Raw genomic sequence first — 10008 nt, forward strand, 5'->3', positions numbered from 1 at the left:
GTGATGGAAACGTGGTAATTAAGCTCTCGTGCTGTCAAGGTTGTATCCAATTGTATTTACTACTTTTAAATCAAGAAATGTAGCAGTAACTTAACAACCCTGAAATCTCTGTTTAACAACTGATGAATAAACTATAGACTTATTGTCAATTACCAAAATAATGATCACATTAAGAAATAAAAAATTGCTTGCAACAATCCTTTCTGTTATCTACAAGGGCCTCAGACGTACTGGCATGAAACAGGCATTCACTAGAAGCCATGGATCAACCAGCCAATGCCTGGAGCAACAGTAACTATGTGTAAAGGCTTGCCAAGAGCAAGGCACACTTCATCCAGATCAGCGTGTTGACCGCTGTCTGTCACTCTACGTCTCTGTCTCCTGAGTTAATACACATCCATTCTGTTACATTCTCAAACACCACTGCTCAGCTTTCTCCAATCTGTTCATTTCACAGTAATACCACTACTAACACTATACTTCAGGCAAATACAAGGCAGTTTTCTGAAAAACAGCAATAAATATCATATTCAGGAATGTTTTTTTGTATTACTTTGAAATATGATTTACTGGCATGGTGGTCAATGAGAACAATGTGGTTAATTGTAAGACTCCTTGTGGTTATAAAAACATAATTCAGTGACTGATTCTACGGTATATAGCTAGGATGTGAGTACTGTAGAGTAGTAAAGTTGTCAAGTAATCACTGTTCCTGACAGTTAATTTGCATACTATACTTCTGTTGACCTTTATATAGCAATCAGTGGAATACCAGATACAAGGTCTTGAGACTGAACAAAAGAAAGTTCACTGGTCGAACAAGGACCAAAGTCTGAATGTCTGTAGATGACAGTAATCTATTTCTTTCCAGCTGTTTTTTAAAATTGATTTCACCTTTATTTAACCAGGTAGGCTAGTTGAGAACAAGTTCTCATTTACAACTGCGACCTGGCCAAGATAAAGCATAGCAGTGTGAACAGACAACAACACAGAGTTACACATGGAGTAAACAATAAACAAGTCAATAACACAGTAGAAAAAAATTAAAAAAGAGTCTATATACATTGTGTGCAAAAGGCATGAGGAGGTAGGCGAATAATTACAATTTTGCAGATTAACAATGGAGTTAAATGATCAGATGGTCATGTGCAGGTAGAGATACTGGTGTGCATAAGAGCAGAAAAGTAAATAAATAAAAACAGTATGGGGATGAGGTAGATAAATTGGGTGGGCTATTTACCGATGGACTATGTACAGCTGCAGCGATCAGTTAGCTGCTCAGATAGCAGATGTTTAAAGTTGGTGAGGGAGATAAAAGTCTCCAACTTCAGCGATTTTTGCAATTCGTTCCAGTCACAGGCAGCAGAGAACTGGAAGGAAAGGCGGCCAAATGAGGTGTTGGCTTTAGGGATGATCAGTCAGATACACCTGCTGGAGTGCGTGCTACGGGTGGGTGTTGCCATCGTGACCAGTGAACTGAGATAAGGCGGAGCTTTACCTAGCATGGACTTGTAGATGACCTGGAGCCAGTGGGTCTGGCGACGAATATATAGCGAGGGCCAGCCGACTAGAGCATACAGGTCGCAGTGGTGGGTGGTAATAAGGTGCTTTAGTAACAAAACAGATGGCACTATGATAAACTGCATCCAGTTTGCTGAGTAGAGTGTTGGAAGCTATTTTGTAGATGACATCGCCAAAGTCGAGGATCGGTAGGATAGTCAGTTTTACTAGGGTAAGTTTGGCGGAGTGAGTGAAGGAGGCTTTGTTGCGGAATAGAAAGCCGACTCTAAATTTGATTTTAGATTGGAGATGTTTGATATGAGTCTGGAAGGAGAGTTTACGGTCTAGCCAGACACCTAGGTACTTATAGATGTCCACATATTCTAGGTCGGAACCATCCAGGTTGGTGATGCTAGTCGGGCGTGCGGGTGCAGGCAGCGAACGGTTGAAAAGCATGCATTTGAATGGTGTCGTCTGCATAGAGGTGGATCAGGGAATCGCCCGCAGCAAGAGCAACATCATTGATATATACAGAGAAAAGAGTCGGCCTGAGAATTGAATCCTGTGGCACCCCCCTAGAGACTGCCAGAGGACCAGACAACATGCCCTCCAATTTGACACACTAAACTCTGTCTGCAAAGTAGTTGGTGAACCAGGCAAGGCAGTCATTAGAAAAACCGAGGCTACTGAGTCTGCCGATAAGAATATGGTGATTGACAGAGTCGAAAGCCTTGGCCAGGTCGATGAAGACGGCTGCACAGTACTGTCTTTTATCGATGGCGGTTATGATATCGTTTAGTACCTTGAGCATGGCTGAGGTGCACCCGTGACCGGCTCGGAAACCAGATTGCACAGCAGAGAAGGTACGGTGGGATTCGAGATGGTCAGTGATCTGTTTGTTGACTTGGCTTTCCAAGACTTTAGATAGGCAGGGCAGGATAGATATAGGTCTGTAACAGTTTGGGTCCAGGGTGTCTCCCCCTTTGAAGAGGGGGATGACTGCGGCAGCTTTCCAATCCAGACGAAATGAAAGAGAGGTTGAACAGGCTGGTAATTGGGGTTGCAACAATGGCGGCGGATAGTTTCAGAAATAGAGGGTCCAGATTGTCAAGCCCAGCTGATTTGTACGGGTCCAGGTTTTGCAGCTCTTTCAGAACATCTGCTATCTGGATTTGGGTAAAGGAGAAGCTGGGGAGGCTTGGGCGAGTTGCTGCGGGGGGGACGGAGCTGTGGGCCAAGGTTGGAGTAGCCAGGAGGAAGGCATGGCCAGCGGTTGAGAAATGCTTGTTGAAGTTTTCGATTATCATGATATATCGGTGGTGACCGTGTTACTTAGCCTCAGTGCAGTGGGCAGCTGGGAGGAGGTGCTCTTGTTCTCCATGGACTTTACAGTGTCCCAGAACTTTTTGGAGTTAGAGCTACAGGATGCAAATTTCTGCTTGAAAAAGCTGACCTTTGCTTTCCTGACTGACTGCGTGTATTGGTTCCTGACTTCCCTGAACAGTTTCATATCGCGGGGACTATTCGATGCTATTGCAGTCCGCCACAAGATGTTTGTGTGCTGGTCGAGGGCAGTCAGGTCTGGAGTGAACCAAGGGCTATATCTGTTCTTAGTTCTGCATTTTTTTGAACGGACCATGCTTATCTAAGATGGTGAGGAAGTTACTTTTAAAGAATGACCAGGCATCCTCAACTGATGGGATGAGGTCAATATCCTTCCAGGATACCCGGGCCAGGTCGATTAGAAAGGCCTGCTCGCAGAAGTGTTTTAGTGAGCATTTGACAGTGATGAGGAGTGGTCGTTTGACTGCGGACCCGTAGCGGATACAGGCAATGAAGCAGTGATCGCTGAGATCCTGGTTGAAGACAGCGGAGGTGTATTTGGAGGGCCAGTTGGTCAGGATAACTTCTATGAGGGTGCCCTTGTTTACAGATTTAGGGTTGTAACTGGTGGGTTCCTTGATGATTTGTGTGAGATTGAGAGCATCTAGCTTAGATTGTAGGACTGCCGGGGTGTTAAACATATCCCAGTTTAGGTCACCTAACAGAACAAAGTCTGAAGTTAGATGGGGGGGGGTCAATTCACAAATGGTCTCCAGGGCACAGCTGGGAGCTGAGGGGGGTCAGTAGCAGGCGGCAACAGTAAGAGACGTATTTCTGGAGAGAGTACTTTTTAAAATTAGTAGTTCAAACTGTTTGGGTATGGACCTGGAAAGTATGACATTACTTTGCAGGCTATCTCTGCAGTAGACTGCAACTCCTCCCCCTTTGGCAGTTCTATCTTGACGGAAAATGTTATAGTTGGGTATGGAAATCTCCGAATTTTTGTTGGCCTTCCTAAACCAGGATTCAGACACGGCAAGGACATCAGGGTTGGCAGAGTGTGCTAAAGCAGTGAGTAAAACAAACTTAGGGAGGAGGCTTCTGATGTTGACATGCATGAAACCAAGGCTTTTTCGATCACAGAAGTCAACAAATGAGGGTGCCTGGGGACATGCAGGGCCTGGGTTTACCTCCACATCACCCGCGGAACAGAGGAGGAGTAGTATGAGGGTGCGGCTAAAGGCTATCAAAACTGGTCGCCTAGAGCGTTGGGGACAAAGAATAAAAGGAGCAGATTTCTGGGCATGGTAGAATATATTCAGGGAATAATGCGCAGACAGGGGTATGGTGGGGTGCGGGTACAGCGGAGGTAAGCCCAGGCACTGGGTGATGATAAGAGAGGTTGTATCTCTGGACATGCTGGTTGTAATGGGTGAGGTCACTGCATGTGTGGGAGGTGGGACAAAGGAGGTATCAGAGGTATGAAGAGTGGAACTAGGGGCTCCATTGTAAACTAAAACAATGATGACTAACATGAACAACAGTATACAAGGCATATTGACATTTGAGAGAGACATACAGCGAGGCATAAAGTAATCGCAGGTGTTGATTGGGAGAGCTAGCTAAAACAACAGGTGAGACAACAACAGCTAATCAGCTAGCACAACAACAGCAGGTAAAATGGCGATGACTAGGCAGAGAGGGTCAGATTAACTACACACAGAGCCTGAGTTTGCGGATGGGGCCGACAGATAAAAAATAAATAAACAGAATGGAGTACCGTGATTAATGGACAGTCCAGCAGGCATCAGCTATGTAGCCAAGTGATCATAGTGTCCAGAAGGCAGCAGTAGATGGAACAGGGAACCCGCCACTACGTTAGCAGGCGACAAGGCGTTTAAAGTGAGTAGCCCTCCGACGGAGGCCGGTTGAAGGCACAGCGGATGGAGTATTCGTCGGCAGACCAGTCGTGGTGATGCAGTGGGGCGCCGTGTCGACAGAAAATCCAAGCCAGATGGCGAAAGAGGTATTGTAGAATTTAGTTTGCTGGCCGGGAGATGCGCCTAGCTCACGGCTAACTGGTGCTAGCTTCGTGGCAGTGGCATTAGCCACTATAGCCAGTCGGTAGCAGCAGTGATCCGGTGCTAAGGTCCAGAGTTTACAGCAAGGATCCGGTGGAGTATCGGGCTGTAGCCGTGTATGAGTGGGGTTCGGGTGAACAGCTGAGTAGGCCGGGAGGTGGGCCTCAGGGATAGCTTCGGTACTGGGTGCCACTGTGAGCTAGCTAGCTGCAAGCTGTGAGCTAGCTAACTGCAAGCTAGCTGTGAAGATCAGAAGTAGTGGTCCAGGGATTACGGCAGGAATCCGGCGTTGTTGTGGAGAGACAGTCCGATACTAGTAGACTGGCGAGTATTATCCAGGCTGAGAACAGGGCTGGTATCTGTGCAGAAGGTAAAAGCCGCTAGCAGTGGCTAACAATGACTGAATAGCTAATTAGCTGGTTAGCTTCTGGAGGTTCTTGAATGTGTTCTAAAATTAAAATAATAGCGATACCGTATCAAATTGGGTGAGGCAGGTTACTCGAAGGTATAATCAAATTAAAAATCGAAAAGAGATTGAAAATAAAATTGAAATATATATACAAAAAATTCAAAAGTACACGAGACACGAACAAAACACGTCTTCACTGCTACGCCATGTATTCCTTTAGTTGAGAGAATCTTGCCATGGTGGATGGCAACTAATGAAGATCCCTTTTAAGTTTACCTTTGTCAATTGTCAAATATTTGATTATCAAGTGGTGTGATGAGGTGCATAGACAGATATTTGAAGGGAGTTTAACTCATTTGAGCAATTATATGCTTAACTGGCCCAAGATAATCTGTCATCCAAAGCTTTCTGTCGCTGCCTCTCTCCCTCCCCATCCTCCTCTCTCCATCTTCCTCTGTGGAAAAAGAGAAGCTTAGAATAGCAGGATTTAAAGCACAAAAGCTTACACTGAATAGAACGAAGGCCCCAGAGAAATTAATTGCTTCTAACAAACAGCATGACTGCTCACAAGTTTTGTGTGCCACTCAGTTACCCACCCAAGATGGAGGGCAGAGTGGGGGGGGGTGGATACCTGGAAATGTTTTAGACCTTCTCGATCAAAAGTATCATCACACAATGCGAAGAAACCATGGCCATGAGTTATCTGGACAAACCAAAAATTCATTCAAAATCCTACAATGTGATTTTCTGGATTTTTTTTCTCATTTTGTCTGTCATAGTTGAAGAGTACCTATGATGAAAATTACAGGCCTCTCATCTTTTTAAGTGGGAGAACTTGCACAATTGGTGGCTGACTAAATACTTTTTTGCCTCACTGTACATCTGGTGAAATATATTGTATATGGTCATTATATATGCGTTTACAGTTAATCTGGTGGAGCTCTTTTCTGATCCACAAATAGCCTGGGTCTCTCATCAATTAACAAGAAAAATGAAGTGCCACATTAGATGTGAAGGGTTCTGTGAAGCTCATAAACTAACATTGGCTTATACAAAATCACATAATCACATAAATCTTACAGGAAATTCACCAAAAGTTGAGATCAGATTTAATATTGAGCAGCTGTATTCCCGTACACTGAGTGTACAAAACATTAACATTACCTGCTCTTTCCATGACATAGGCTGACCAGGTGAAAGCTATCATCCCTTATTGATGTCACTTGTTAAATCTACTTCAATCAGTGTACATGAAGGGGGAGACTTTAAAATATATATATATATATATATATTTTTTTCACCTTTATTTAACCAGGTAGGCCAGTTGAGGACAATTTCTCATGTACAACTGCGACCTGGCCAAGATAAAGCAAAGCAATGTGATAAAAACAACAACACAGAGTTACACATAAGCAAACGTACAGTCAATAACACAATAGAAAATAAAAATAGAAAAATCTATGTTCAGTGTGTGCAAATGTAGAAGAGTAGGGAGGTAGGCAATAAATAGGCCCTAGAGGCGAAAATAATTTCAATTTAGCATTAATACTGGAGTGAGAGATGTGCAGATGATGCTGTGCAAGTAGAGATACTGGTGTGCAAGAGGGTAAGTAATAATATGGGGAAGAGGTAGTTGGGTGTGCTATTTACAGATTGGCTGTGTACAGGTACAGTGATCGGTAAGCTGCTCTGACAGCTGATGCTTAAAGTACAGGTTAAAGAAGGATTTTTAAGCCTTGAGAAAATTGGGACATGGATTGTGAAGGTGTGCCATTCAGAGGGTGTATGGGCAAGACAAAATATATAAGTGATTTTGAACGGGGTATGGCAGTAGGTGCCAAGTGCACCGGCTTACGTTTGTAAATAACTACAACATTGCTGGGTTTTTCAAGCTCAACAGTTTCCCGTTTGTAACAAAAATGTTCCACCACCCAAAGGACATCCAGCCAACTTGACATAACTGTGGGAAGCATTGGAGTCAACATGGGCCAGCATCCCTGTGGAATGCTTTTGACACCTTGTAGAGTCCATGCCCTGATTAAATGAGGCTGTTCTAAGAGCAAAGGGGGGGGGACTCAATTTTAGGAAGGTGTTCTTAATGTTTATGCACGCAGTGTATGTGTATGTAACTAAACACATAGTCAAGAGCAGCTGATTTGTATGCCTCACACAGGCTGTCACTCTGACCCTCATCCGGAATAGGCCAATATTATATTCCAATTAGAGTGACCAGGAAAGGACATTTTGGCAGGGATTCAAAATAGCTTTTTGACCTAGCTATTGACCATAAATCTGTAGTTTTGATAAATATCTACACATTTTATATATACAGTGCATTTGGAAAGTATTCAGACCTCTTCACTTTTTCCACATTTTGTTACTTTAAAGCCTTATTCTAAAATTGATGAAATAAAATATGTCCTCATCAATCTACACACAATACCCCATAATGACAAAGCGAAAACAGGCTTTTAGAAATGTTTTAAAAATAAATATCTTATTTACGTAAGTTTTCAGACCCCCTGCTATGAGACTCGAAATTGAACTCCGGTGCGTCCTGTTCCTTTGATAATCTTTGATGTTTCTACAACTTGATTGGAGTCCACCTGTGGTAAATTCAACAGATTGGACATGATTTGGAAAGGCACACACCTGTCTATATTAAAGGTCTACCGATTAATCGGAATGGCCGATTAATTAGGGCCGATTTGAAGTTTTCATAACAATCGGAAATCGGTATTTTTGGGCGCCGATTTCCGATTATTATTATTTATAAAAAGATATTTTAAAAAATGTAATACCTTTTATTTAGCTAGGCAAGTCAGTTAAGAACACATTCTTATTTTCAATGACAGTCTAGGAACTGTGGGTTAACTGCCTTGTTCAGGGGCAGAACGAAAGATTTTCACCTTGTCAGCTCAGGGGATCCAATCTTGCAACCGCACAATTAACTAGTCCAACACTCTAACCATTGCACTCCACGAGTAGCCTGCCTGTTACGCAAATGCAGTAGAAGCCAAGGTAAATTGCTAGCTAGCATTACATTTATCTTATAAAAAACAAGCAATCATAATCACTAGTTATAACTACTGATCCAGATTAGCAGGCAAGATTAACCAGGTGAAATTGTCATTTCTCTTGCGTTCATTGCACGCAGAGTCAGGGTATATGCAACAGTTTGGGCTGCCTGGCTCATTGCGAACTAATTTGCCAGAATTTTACGTAATTATGACATACATTGAAGGTTGTACAATGTAACAAGAATATTTAGACTTAGAGATGCCACCCGTTAGATAAAATACCGAACGGTTCCGTATTTCACTTAAATAATAAACGTTTTGTTTTCGAAATAATAGTTTCCGGATTCGATCATATTAATGACCAAAGGCTTGTATTTCTGTGTGTTATTATGTTATAACTAAGTCTGATTTGGTAGAGCAGTCTGACTGAGCAGCAGCAGGCCCGTAATTATTCATTCAAACAGCACTTTCGAGCGTTTTGCCAGCAGCTCTTCGCAAGCACAGCGCTGTTTATGACTTCAAGCCTATCAGCCTAATGGCTGGTGTAACCAATGTGAAATGGTTAGCTAGTTAGCTGGGTGTGCGGTAATACTGTTTCAAACGTCACTCGCTTTTAGATCTGGAGTAGTTATTCCCCTTGCGCTGCAAGGGCCGCGGCTTTTGTGGAGCGATGGGTAACGATGCTTCGAGTGTGGCTGTTGTCGATGTGTTCCTGGTTCGAGCCCAGGTAGGTGCGAGGAGAGGGACGGAAGCTATTACTGTTACACTGGCACTACTATAGTGCCTATAAGAAAATCAAATAGTCAAAGGTATATGAAATACAAATGGTATAGAGAGAAATAGTCCTATAAATACTATATTAACCACAACCTAAAACCTTTTACCTTGGAATATTGAATTCTCATGTTAAAAGGAACCACCAACTTTCATATGTTCTCATGTTCTGAGCAAGGAACTTAAACGTTAGCTTTTTTACATGGCACATATTTTACATGGCACACATTTTTACATGGCACATATTACTTTCTTCTCCACCACTTTGTTTTTGCATTATTTAAACCAAATTGAATATGTTTCATTATTTATTTGAGGCTAAATTGTTTTATTGAAGTTTTATATTAAGTTAAAATAAGTGTTAATTCAGTATTGTTGTAATTGTCATTATTACAAATAAAAAAATATTTAAAAAATTGGCAGATTAATCGGTATCGGCTTTTTTGGTCCTCCAATACTCGATATCGATATAGACCGATATAGACTAGACCTCTAGTCTATATAAGGTCCCACAGTTGACAGTACATGTCAGAGGAAAACCCAAGCCATGAGATCGAGACAGGATTGTGTCGAGGCACAGATACTGTGAAGGGTACACATTTCTGCAGCATTGAAGGTCCCCAAGAACACAGTGGCCTCCGTCCTTCTTAGATGGAAGAAGTTTGGAAACACCAAGACCCTTCCTAGAGCTGACCGAGCAAAACGGACCTTGGTCAGGGAGGTGACCAAAACCCCGATGGTAATTCTGACAGTGCTCCAGAGTTCCTCTGTGGAGATGGGAGAACCTTCCAGAAGGACAACCATCTCTGCATCACTCCTCCAATAAAGCTTTTATGGTAGAGTGGCCAGACAAATGTCACTCCTCAGTAAAGGGCACACGACAGCCCACTTGGAGTTTGCC

This window comes from Oncorhynchus nerka, linkage group LG25 (genome assembly GCF_034236695.1).
Source record: "Oncorhynchus nerka isolate Pitt River linkage group LG25, Oner_Uvic_2.0, whole genome shotgun sequence".
NCBI classification, from domain to species: domain Eukaryota; kingdom Metazoa; phylum Chordata; class Actinopteri; order Salmoniformes; family Salmonidae; genus Oncorhynchus; species Oncorhynchus nerka.